This window comes from Amblyomma americanum, chromosome 2 (assembly GCF_052857255.1).
Source record: "Amblyomma americanum isolate KBUSLIRL-KWMA chromosome 2, ASM5285725v1, whole genome shotgun sequence".
Classification (NCBI taxonomy): Eukaryota; Metazoa; Arthropoda; class Arachnida; order Ixodida; family Ixodidae; genus Amblyomma; species Amblyomma americanum.
The window spans coordinates 11,629,013-11,641,653 of record NC_135498.1 but is presented as its reverse complement, the minus strand read 5'-3'; the positions used below and the strand labels follow the sequence as shown (position 1 = coordinate 11,641,653).

General features: G+C 52.5%; 1 protein-coding gene across 1 annotated transcript in view; it reads left to right on the top strand.

Moving 5' to 3' along the window:
* The first annotated feature begins 2,430 nt into the window (after positions 1–2,430).
* LOC144120569 (uncharacterized) overlaps positions 2,431–12,641 on the top strand; it is a 28,546-nt gene continuing 18,335 nt past the window's right edge. Inside the window, exon 1 of the transcript XR_013312458.1 lies at positions 2,431–2,735. The gene's annotated coding sequence lies outside the window, so the exon portion shown is untranslated. The remainder of the gene's footprint in view (positions 2,736–12,641) is intronic.

Sequence of the window (12,641 nt, the reverse complement as noted above, 5' to 3'; positions counted from 1 at the left end):
TGAAGCGACCAGCGACGCGAGGCAGAAGCCGGAACTTTGGGGGCCCTAATGGATGGCGCCCGGAACGGAAGCCGCGCGCCAGCGACTTTTTAGAGGTCCGGTTCCCGGAGAATTAACCGCACCCCGGCACACTCCCTCCCCCCTTTTCATTCCGGAGAAGACGCGTCTAGCGGAATTCAACCCTTTACTAACAGGTTTTGTAGGGCCAGACGCATATGAATAATTACGTGCCTTCGCGTGAAGGCAACACACACACACACACACACACACACACACACACACACACACACCACACACACACACACACACCACACACACACACACACACACACACACACACACACACACACACACACACACACACACACACACACACACACACACACACACACGCACACACACAGCACGGTCAATTTTCGTAGTTAGGCCTAATGCGAATTCACTCCCGTTCCACGGTTCGGATCCATTGTTCACGGATGAAAGGTGTTCGAATAGCGATAATGCCCGTATATGCGGAATTGGTCATTCTCAACTACACATTCATAGGTACCTGGGGATCCTGGGATCCTCGTACCACTGCTGGCACTGTAGCGCTGCAGTTAAACGATGCGTCACTGCCCTGTGATGGCAGCTTCTGCCACCGGTGGGGCTTGTGAGACCAAGGTTGCTCTTCCCGAGCAATCATTGCTTTAACTGCCCACCGGCTACGGTGGGTATTTTGCTCACAGTCAGGTGGGCAGGTTGTGACGCCGCCACAAGGTCACTTGACCTAGGCGGCCCTCCTTGGCTGCTTCTCTGGGCGATTTGTCATTCTCGCCGACGAACACGACCCGGATTTCCCGCTCAGCAGGGTCCCCTTACGTTCCCCGCGTAAAAATGCACAGGAGAAACTACGAGAATTTTCACCTTCCATAGAAAGCCTCTTGGATTTGATGCTAACAAGTGATAACGATTGCCCTTGTCCACAAGAGGGCGCAGTGCCCGGTGCCTGCACTGTTTTCTTTGTATTTTGGCCGGACACTGCCAATCAGGTGGCCACTCGATCTAAAGGGCGCAGCCGTGACATGACGTAATCATCAACACAGCACAGCTGGGTCGCTGTACGTGTCTTGTGTATATACTCTGGGTCCTCGTCGGGCGTTAGAATGCGCTGATAGCGCGCGAGGCCAAGCGCACGCGTGTTCGCGCTAACCTTGATTAAGACAGTACAGCAGTAGTACAATTAACTTTACGCATAGTAACGACTGTACTACAGTATTAATTTGCCTTTACATAAAGAGTGTTTCGTGGTTTTCAATGCATATTCGTTGCAATAATCTAATTTTAAAAGTAATTAGATAGTGCAGGAATATGTTGGAGTAATATTCACAAATACGCTTGAACGAGGTATTAGCCTGGCCAGATAACTAAGCCCCAAATGCGATGATCCATAACTATCGCTCCATAGCTAGAACACCTTGTATATTTCGTAATGGCGTGCAGAAAAAGCTCCGTGGTGGGACGGAGTTTCAGAAAGGGCCAACGTTGTGTAAACGGGACCCCACCGTTCAATTGCCTGACATCCCGCAGCCACCTTCGAAATAAAATGGCTCCAAATCTACTGGTACAGACCTACACCGAGCGCGCAGATGCTGACCACGGCCACCATGGCAACCCTTGATGCCGCGGGAACTGGCGCACCTTGGTTCATGAGTCACACAGAGCGCGCAAGGAGAGCAAGTCCTTTTATCTCCCCTCCGTATACCGTTGGTCCCGGCAGCTGGCGGTCAATACACGCGGGCGCCTATCGCTTTCCAATGGCACCCTTGCACCGACTCCGATGCCCTCCGTATGGGCCGCTTGAAGGTGGGGGAACCGCGGCGAATAAAACACCAAATCATCCGAGCACGCTTCTCTGTTTCTCCGCCCCCTCTCCTTCTCTCTTGCCTCCACTGAGAAGGAAACAACTACACTCATATGCCAAGAGAAGAGCAATGAAACAAGAAAAATAATTAAAAAAAAACGTGCGGCGAGAAAGCGAGCGGGGCAGAAGGCTCGCCTCCCTCAGCGCCGCACGTCACGAGAGAGTCCCTCCGGAGCGGTACACAACGAAGAAAGGCAAAACATCGAGACATGACGAAGGAGGAGGCAGGGACGGGGCAGGCCAGTCTAGCGGCGGCGGCGGCACGCGCATAACAGCAGACGGGCTCGGTGAGAGTGAGAGGTGGTTAGAATGTGCCGAAACCTTGCGCGGGCTGGCAGCCGCAGAGCGGCGGCGGCAGCAGCAGCAGCAATAACCCTCGCGGCAGCAATAAGCAAAGAGCAGCAGCGGTGTTCTCTATCGTTCTTTCTCGTCCTCCTCCTCCTTCTCAGCAGGCGCGCGCGCGCGCGCCAGGAGAAACGCCTGAGTGTGGGAACGCAGCGTCTCGTCGATTCTCACACACGCGCGACCCGCCGCCGCCGGGTCTCTCAAGGGCGAGGAGGCGAGCGACGCCGTGCACGCATCGTTGACCTCAGTATAAATGCGTAGTGCGGTGGAATGGAAATCGGCTTCCTCCTCTCCTCCTCTCTTTCTCGAGACGGAGCAAAAGAAGCACTAGCAGAAAGGAGGAAGAAGGAGAACTGAAGGAAGAAGAGAGGTGGAGCCAGAAGCAACAGCAGCCGCGAGGCGGGTGGAGAAAGAAAAGTGTGCGTCGGCGCGCCGCGCGCGCGCGCACGTCGCGGCGCGCTCTTCTTTTTCGGCGGCGCCCTTCCATGCTCCTCCTCGTCCCCGAAAGGCGGAACTCCTGGCATCAGCAGCAGGAGCAGCAGCTCTGCCGAGCGTGGCGTGCGGCGCGCGGCTGTCGGGTCGCCGGGGCTGCGTGCGTGGCCGGCTGGCGCGACGCGCGAGACTCCCGTTCCCTACGCTCGATGCCAGCAGCAGGCTGCGCCTTGCCCGTCCCCTTCCCGTTCACCCCCACCCGTGCTGCCACTAGCCTCCTCGGCCCGCGTGTGTGCTGAGAAAAGGGGTTACGAGTAATAGGAGTCGGGCCGGCAAGGGGGGGGGGACACACACACGCTCGCCGGAGAGAGGAGAGAGAGCCGGCGGCTCCAGCCTACCTGCGCGCCGCATTCCGTTACCGCCGGCGCTCGGTGCTCGCGGCTTGCGCCCCCCCTGCGCAATAACACCCTCGCCGCCGCTGCCGCGGGAGTGAGTTTGTCACCGCCGTACTCGGCTGAGCGGTCCCCCGCAGTGTTGTGGTGCGCTCGCTCCGCGCTGGATCTCAAAGTGACGAGCAGCAGCAGCGTCAGAATGGTGGCCTCTCCACGCCGCCGCTCTTGTCAGCTGTGTCGCAACAGCAGCGCTACGGACTGCCACCACCGGCGCCGGCGTCGCCCTTGCATCCGGCGCCTCCTTCGACCACGGCTGCCTCCGAGCATGGCCACCACCAACGTGCAGTCGGCCGGCGTTGCAGAGCGACCCACGCCGTCCAGGGCGAGCGAATACGGCGGGTGAGTCGGAGAGGAGAGACCCACTTTGCGTTGCGGCGCCCCCGCCGCAGGCGATGACGGTGGTCGAGAGGTGTGCGCGTGTGAGGAGCGCGCGCGCGCGAGTTGCGCCGCCCCGCCCCCTCAGTCGCCGTGACGCGCCCCGTCAGCTGATGACGGACACCGATCGATCTCGGCGCTCAGCTGGCACACGCCGCCGCGCTCCTCCCGCGCTTTTCCTCGCATCGTTTTCTCCGGCGCGCTCCTAGCCTCTCGCCTCCGTCGAGCCGTGCTCGTGATTACGCACCTACGCGGGGCCGTGGCGTCCTGATGATCGTGCCAGCCGCGCCGTGCGCTGGCGAAATGAAAGTGACCTTACCGATGTCGCGCGTCTGTTCTTTCACCGTCGCTGATTTCATTTGAACCATTTTCCTGCTGGTAATCGACGCGTTTTTGAGTGTCGAAAGTTGCCCAGCTTTCCTCGTGATGACAACTTCGGAGATGCCGAGGCCGTGGTCAGCTTTGGTAATCGCTGGCACTGCACCCATCTCGCGCAAATCGTAAACTCGACCTGTCTTGCCTGAAATTGATTTGGCCACCATGGTCTTAAATATGGTGTGCATGTCTGCGGGTTGGTTTGTTGGTGCGATTTGTGGTACAAAGAATTAGACGAGTTGCCGATCGTCCTACTTGGTGTTTCAGCTCGACAGTAGACAAGGACGGAGCTAAGAAGGCAGATCCGGACTTTCTCCATAATCTTTGTCAAACGGGTACCTTCCACAATGCTCAGTGTCTGTATCACTTTTTGTCCGTATGAATGCTGCTGCCTGCGTGATAACATTGATTTACGAAGAGCAAATCAGTGCTAAGAGAAGGCCGAACGCTCCCTATAATAGTGTGACGCAGTCCTAGCGTTTGTTTTGAAATAACTGGACTGTGCTTCCTGTACGCTTCTCGGAAAGGCCTTTTTTCTTGGGATGTGTCTGGCTGGTTCTGAGACACAAACCCGGCCCCATTTACGGCGCTAGCTGTTAATGATGATGATGATGTCCTCAGGCTTAATGGCACATACCCACGGCGGGGATTGGCCAGACTGCATTAATGCGCAGCCAAGCATGTTTGCCGTTGTCGTCGTCGAAAAGCGTCCATGCAGCCGATGTGACCGCATGCAAGCTGGCACTTGATTTTACGCATTACCAGTTGTGCATCGCCCCGAATTTCTTTTCTATAGCTGCTTGCGTGCAAAATGGCTGCATTACGCATTCACAGTGTCGTTTTATTTTCCATTTGTCTCTATGAACGACAGTGAGGCGACCGCCAACCTCCCCCCCCCCCCCCCCATACAGGAAATTTTATGTAAGGAAATCATTCTGAGCCCCATTTTGTCAACGTAAAAGTCCTGGAATAGTATGGTTCAAATAGGACTCGCCTCTACCGCCCCTCCAGCAGCGATCAGGAGCGAATTTATAGGGTGGCGGTCGCGCTCTTCCCTCAAGCGAGAAATTTGGCGCAGAAAAACCATGCTGACCCCCACTTTGTCAAAGTAAATGCCCCTCTCCCCCGCCTCCCCCCCCCACCAAAAAAAAAAGAAAAAAAGAAAGATGGTTCAAGTGCTGAATAGTGTTCCTATATATGCTCCCAACACTACTGCTGAATACTGCTGAATGGCACTTTGCGCCACCTATCGCTTGCAGTGAGAACTACCACATCGCGGGTGATTCGAAGCTCGCACAGGCTCTCACTGAGTCACTGCATTCCGGCGCTGCATTTATAAATTACTTCCCAGCGTTGCCCATTCAGAAGGAGCGTCCTTCATTCGAGTCCTTCTCTCCTGCATGCGTGGCCCTTTCCAGCGAAGATAGAACGCAGCCTATGGAGTTGTAACGCTACTCGGGAATCTGCCGAATGCGCGTCCGCCGAACATTGTTCGAACCGTTTTATGCCGATTAGCAAAGTGCGCATTCCAGCTTGTCGTAAGCTTCCAAAAGCCAGGGAACATGCTGTGAACGTACTAATGCAGTGTCCATACGCTGCAGATAGCGTGGAAAATTCTCGGGGTTGCTTCCCCTTTCTAGAGGCTGTTGTTGCCAGGCGTTCATTCACAGCGACGGGGTATGATAGTACCTCGTAGCTAGAGTAATAGTCACCAAAATCCAAATCTTGAGTCCTTGATATTTTCAATTCCACCGCAGTTGCACTACTATATGACGCAGCGGTGACGTCAGTAAACGGAAATTCAACGTATTGGCCCACGGAAGTCATTGCACCATGGAGACTTCGTCAACATCATTTTGGATTCTTAAAAAAAAGAGAGATATAAATAGCTGCTCTTCACTATTTGTATTCTGAAACATATGATGGCGAAAAAGGCTAATGCATGAGGAGAGAAAATTGAAAAAAACGTAAGATAACAGATCGATGATTATAGCTTTTAGAGAAAATGCATGACCTGTGCCGATTATTCTTGGAGATTCTTGTCGAATCTGATACTGGATACAAAAGTAAGAACTTCTCGATGCTTGACGCACTCGGCGCTTATAGAGTTTGTGGGCGTCCGTTGACCATTTTGGCTGAGATACGACGATTAATGGTTAACGAATTTATGCGTGGCAAAGTAGTAGTGTCAAAATCACACTGTGTGCTTTGAAGCTTGTCGTAGTGCATTCCAGGAAGGGCGTCGCATCGTGCTTAGTTGGTTTAGGGCCCTGTGAAATTTGGAGAGCCACCGCCAGTATTATGCTTGTGTATTTAGTACCGGCACAAGCACATGTTGCCCAATTGCAAGAGGTGAGGGCAATTATGCCCACGGAGGGAAACATGAAGCCACGATGGCCATGAGCTGTGTGCAAGTGTGGGTGCCTATACAGTGTGCTTTCAGTAGCCTCATCTTGCGTGCCTGACTAGAGAGCATTAGCGTTTGCAATAAGGAAATACTTACAGATGCCGATACATTCGAGCCAGTGATTGAATTTCGCGTCTAGAAGTCTAATGCTCGAAAGACAGGTTTTATGCCCTCAATTTGTACGCCCTGTACAGTGGGAAAATCCAAAAGGTGTTCTGACTGCCCACGCCATGCTGTTGTGCGATTAACCGCACTTATTCCTCTGGTTCGAACGCCGTTCGGAGCTATACCCATGCATGAAGACGTGTGTCGGAAGGGGTTACCGTTGTTGATTTTGGGTACTATATTCATATGTGGAAGAAGGTCCCATTGTTAACAAGGCGCTGGGCGGATGACCTCCTGTAAAAAGAAAAGTAAGAATTGAGAGCAGGAGAGAAACGGTGGTGCTCTTGAACGACATCGATAAGCCGCAGCCGTGTGCTCAGTCTTTTAAGCCGGAAAGACCTACAATTTGTTCGGATTAAGATGAATGGATATGAAGGGGATATCTTTTTATGCTTTAGTTGCGCAAATATCACCTTTTCAAACTTGATCGAATACATAATGTTGCAAAAGAACCAGATTTAGTACGGATCGATTAATGTAGAACCTTATCGAATACAAACCGAAAATTTTTACGAATATTCGCTGCTTGTGGCATATTCGTACAAAACGAACAATCATGCGAAACAGCAAGCGCTAGCGCGGTATTGCGGTACAGGGCTATAGATAATGAAGTTACAGCTATAGCTGTCAGAAGGCGTAACACTGATCTCCACAGGACGGTACGCAACACTAAGAAAGCGGCATAATGCTGTGCAGCATCGAAGTGGGCCCTGTTTTTGGAACAGTCGTCGAATGGAACTATGGCGTGCCTTATTCGGACTCCGTGCCAATTCGCAAGCAATTCGAGAACTTGAAAGCATATCTGATTCGTTTCTAATAATTTTGAACATGAATTATTTGATTATTTTTGACTGGGCATCGCCTGGTTAACCTCCCTGCCTTTCCGTCCTTCTGTAGAATATTCGCACACCCTCGTTTTTGGTACGCTTGATGTTGACGGACCAAAGTATCGGTTCGAATAAACGGGGCGTTCGAATTAAGCGAGTTTCTCCGCTATATTATTCTGCCCTCGTTCTTAGCGCCCTTGGCTCTATAAGGGGACGGGGCTAAAGTCGCGCTTATAAGTGTGCCCACTCCGAGGGAAACCATTTCTACCTTGGGACCGACGCAATCGCACGGAGAATGCACGCTGCAGGTGCGAATGAGTTAGTTCCGCTCCTGTTGGCGCGTGGAATACTAGCAAACGTTTGAGAGGGATCGCTGTTTGTTTTCAGCTGTTCGCCTGACACGACCTTCGCGTGCTGAGAATACGGCAGCTCGGGTGACAGCGTGCGCACATAGCAACGCGAGAGAGCGCTCATCTGGAGCGGCCACGTGACAGCAGCGTGCTGCGCGAATGTCGCGCACGAAACGAGACCAGCTGCGCGAGCGCGCCCTGAGCGCAGCAGGTTGCAAGCTACGTGGACGAGCAGCACAACAGAGGCTCGTGCATCACCGACACTCGGGTCGCAACCGGTCAGAACCGACTGTTAATGAGCAAGGTCCGAGCCGCGACCCGGCGACAGCTTGAGCGATGACGCCCCTCTGGGGAAACCTGCTGGACCGGGAATATACGATGTGCAACCGCGCACAGCTCAGATGTATACGTCATAGGCCGACCGAGTATCGAAGCTTCCTGGGTGTGTGCGTGTATACGGAACGTGGCAGGGATTTTGGAGCCAGCACTGCGCATGCGCGCGTGGGTTGGGCGCAGCTGCACGCGGCAGTGGATGAGCAGATGTGCGCGACTCTATGGTGCTGCCATTGACTCCGAGCACGAATTCAGGGGTTTCGCATTTCGATGAAGTGGAAACGCAGTCAGGGATCTTAATAATGGCTAACGCTTGGAGGGAGCAGTTGAGTGCGTGCGTGCGTGCAGGCGCATGCGGCCTGGGAGGGAGGTTAATTGCACGATGGAGTTCGAGCGCTCTAGACAGGTCTATGGACGACTGTACAAGCAGTGAGAAGTGTGTTCTGTACGACACTCAAACACTTCTACCCTGTTTTTCACATTCAGTTACTTCAATTAAACTTTTCCTGCATAGTTCTTCCTGTCCTGAACATTTTCGCGAATTTTGGCAGCCATATGTCGCTTCATTCTCGAGCAAATACATTTTAAACTTTGTCATTTCGTGACCTCAATTCAGGCGATTACTGCGGGGGAAAACTGAATTTATGACGTCACAAACATATCCCCAAGTTGATTTTCATACTTAGCTTTCTGAACAATGAACCGAAATATTAAGCTCGTGTTTTGTCATTTCAGACGTTTCACGAAACGGAGCCATCGTTTGAAGTCTCTATTTTGGATATTCGGCACGCGTACGCGAATTTTTCGGATCTTGGCAACGTCATCGCTACGTCAAGAACATTGTTTACGACTTTGAACCTCAGGCCACGCAGCCGAGTTGCGGTTTTGGGTCGCCGTTTTTCCCTTGTTCTTCTTTACTATTTTTAAAAAATAACAGAAAAAAGTGGTAACCAAGAAAGGCACGTAAACTGAAAACATCAGAAAAAAAATCCTGAGATGCCCTTTAACCCCGTAACCAGTCGGTAAGTTTCTGCTGAAGGACTCGTAAGAAAAATGTGTTTTGTAGAGAAAACACTAATAAACTTATTTTCACTCAGAACAGGGCAAAGTGTTCCCCTGGCCTGGTGCTCGGCTTATCTGGGGGTGAAATGCTTGGAAAATGATTCTTTGACCCCACCTTGAGAAGACGAAAACGCCTTGTCGCACGGTGCTCTTTGGCCATAGACCCCCTTCCGCACAAAAATCTACAATAATCATAATCAGAACAGGGCAAAGTAAGATACCGCATGTGTAAGTTGTACCCAAAGTCGACATTTCGAGATGTTTATTTTTATGATGAAGTCAGCCGCATATTTTTGTTCGACGCGTGGCGGGCGCGTGACACGCGTGTTTTTACGCAGCAAGGTGGTTTTGTTAATTGCGGCGGATAAACAAGCCTGCACAGTCATGAGGACCGCGAAATATCTAAAAAAAATAAAATAAAAAGGCAACTAAATCGAAAGCATATTGGCAAAATGCCGTCGATGAGCAGCTGCGTTTCAAATGCGCGCCGTTTGTAGACCGCCATACATATATACACAGCTTCCACGCCGCGATATGACCCTTAAGCATGCAGGCCTTCGCAATAAGTCTCAGATTGTGGTCTGGTCCGTGCACGAGTATTCCGAGTTTAGCGCGGATCGATACCCGCCTGCAGCAGCGCGCGTTCGAGTCATTGTCGTCCTGGCGGAAAACAGCTGCAATGAACCGAAGATATATGGAGCAAACGCATTTCCCCCTCTGCTTACATCAGCCTCATTTATTTCTTTCGAGTTTCAGAGCGCGTGTGTCGCCCTAATGAACGTACTTAGACATAGCGCAGAATTGTGTTTCTGTGTTGTTATTCGTTTCGCTGCATCGACCAATGGGCCGGACGTTCACACGTGGCTAGCTCATAGCAGGCCGCTGTGTGCGGCTCTAAGCCTTCCTTCAAAAAAGTTGTTAATAACGGTACATTTCAGTTTTCACGTTACCGTATAGCCGCACAGCGTTTGCACACGCTCCAGGCATTGCTACCGTTCCCTCTATTTTCGTCGCTAGTGCCAGACAACCTTTCCGGTCATTGTCTCTCTCTCTCTCCCTTTCTTCGGAATAAACTGAAAGAAAAGAGAACGTGGAAAAGAGCGCAACCTAACTTGAGTGTTGGGAGGAACTTCCGCGTTTCCGGTCGTACACTGCATTTGTACTACATATATAGCGTGAAGGCTGCGTACAAGAATGAGGAAAAGTGTGTGCGTCTCGGAGGAAATTTGTATTCAAACTCAGGCAATGTTACACGAACGGCGATTGTGCCATGGTTTTCGAAGGTGCTTACTTTTGAGTGACTGTAGATCGATGCTAGGATAAACGCTGTTTCCTGCGAATCGCGTGTTCATGTTATGTAACAGAAGACATGGGAAGTATAGACACATTGCTGACACTCACTCGCTCACTACTCACCTCACTCACTACTCACTCGCTCGCTCGCTCACTCACTCTCTCACTTAATCATTCACTCGCTCACTTCACTCATCACTCACTCACTCACTCACTCACTCCCTCACTCACTCACTCACTCACTCACTCACTCACTCACTCACTCACTCACTCACTCACTCACTCACTCACTCACTCACACTCACTCACTCACTCACTCACTCACTCACTCACTCACTCATTCACTCACTCACTGGACTAACAGAGTTGTTATAGGCACCGGAAAGACAAGCCCGCAACGGGTGCGACGCTCGGCACCGAATTTACGGTTTGTATCTATTCCCTGAGATGCAAAGCCATGCCATGTTTTATCGAAACCGGGAATCGAACCGTCTACCTCGCGATTCATAAACCTATAAACTCATCAGCGCCAAGCAGCCGCCGCGATAGCTCAGTGGTTACGGCGCTCGGCTGCTGACTCGAAGACGCGGGGTCGATCCTGGCCGCGGCGGTCGAATTTCGATGGAGGCGAAATTCTAGAGGCCCGTGTACTGCGTGATGGCAGTGCACGTTAAAGAATCCCCATGTGGTCGAAATTTCCGGAGCCCTTCACTACGCCGTTCCTCATAGCCTGAGTCGCTTTGAGACGCTAAACCCCTCATAAATCAAAAACCATCATCAGCGCCAAGCAGCCCGTGGCTGTTGTCGTCGCAAGCTGTGGTCTCAAAACAAAGGTGAGAGTAGCCTAGGAGTGCGGCTGAGACGTCACGGGTGGCCATTGCTGCATGCCTTTGTCCAAAGACCGTTGCTCGTGCACATGTGGCATACAGACTGATATCGCCTTCTCCCATCGGTGAAGTTTCGCAACCCAAGAACCAGCCGCCATCGAGCGCACTTGAGCAACGATATCAAGTTAGCGCCTTTGCAAAAAATGACACACCATACTTGTCTTATACCTGACAGAGAGGAGGTTGAGCCATTTCTATTGCTCTCGTTTTAGCATTCAGGGCCCCACTGGAGAGGTGACCAGTTCATGAAGTACGAATTTCATTATACACGTCTCCCCCACCTCCCCCCTTTATGTTTCGAGGAATCCGTACTGCCTCGTAGTCGAATGACTTTCTGGGACTTGGCGCTTAAAATGCTCATTACATGTCTAGTTAAATTACCAAGTCTGTGCGATGCTTGCATAATCGGTGATGTAAATGTGCCTTGCATTGACTTTGTCCTTCCTCGTAGAGTTTCCTCGAAGAGTATATGACGCCGTGATTAAGAACGAAGAATGAATGAAGGCGAGAAGAAAGAAACCTCGGTCTCACAGCCATCGCAAGCACGGTACCGAGTCGCCCTCGTCAACGCCAGCTGCATTTCTCGGAATGCTTCGTGAGAACAGCTAGCAATGCGAGCGGTCGCGTCGCGCTCTGCCCGCCGCATCAGAGAGAGAGAGAGAGCAAGATAACAGAAAGAAGGCGGCGGAAAGCGAAATGCGGCCAAGGAAACTCAATGCTGTACGGAGCACCATAAGCTCCACCGCTATGTTCCATCCCCTCTTCTAAACGAATCGCCAAGCCACACCGAATCGCGCGGAGAAATCTGCAAAGCGCTTTGAGAGGAGAACGGGGGGGGGGGGGGTGGGGGGGGGGGGGGGGTGGGGGGGGGGTGGGGGGGGGTGGGGAGGCTGGTTACTGCAGTGTGAGTGCAGGCGGGTCCGCGTGAATGAGAAGGCCGATCGGGCGCCCCTCACAGCTGAGGCCACTCTCACCTCCTCGGGAGGAGGCGAGGCGTCGGCGGCGGAGACGGGGGTCGCGCCGCTCGTTGACCCCCCGATGGATGCGAAGACGGCGATCGGAGCGGTCAAGGGACCGAGAGGGCGCCTCGCCGCTATCGTTCAATCTCGCGTCTTGCGCATATTAACAAGTGCGCGGCCCATCGAAGAAGCGATCGCGGCGCCGCCGTGTCGGCGCCGTATTTATAAACATCTGCGGAGCAGAGAGGGGCAGGCAGGCGCAGGCATAAAGGGAGGCCGTGCAGGAATTACGCGCTAATGCTTGGACAGGTACGGACGTGCAACAGCACAGGAGATGGGGTACGTCCGGCTGGTCGCAGTGTTGTATTTAAAATCAGACATGGATTTATGGTCAGTTGTCTGGTTGGGGGGGGGGGGGGGGGGGGGGGATGCGAAGAGAAGGACGTTTTCTGTACTCAATGTATTTCTTCACTTTC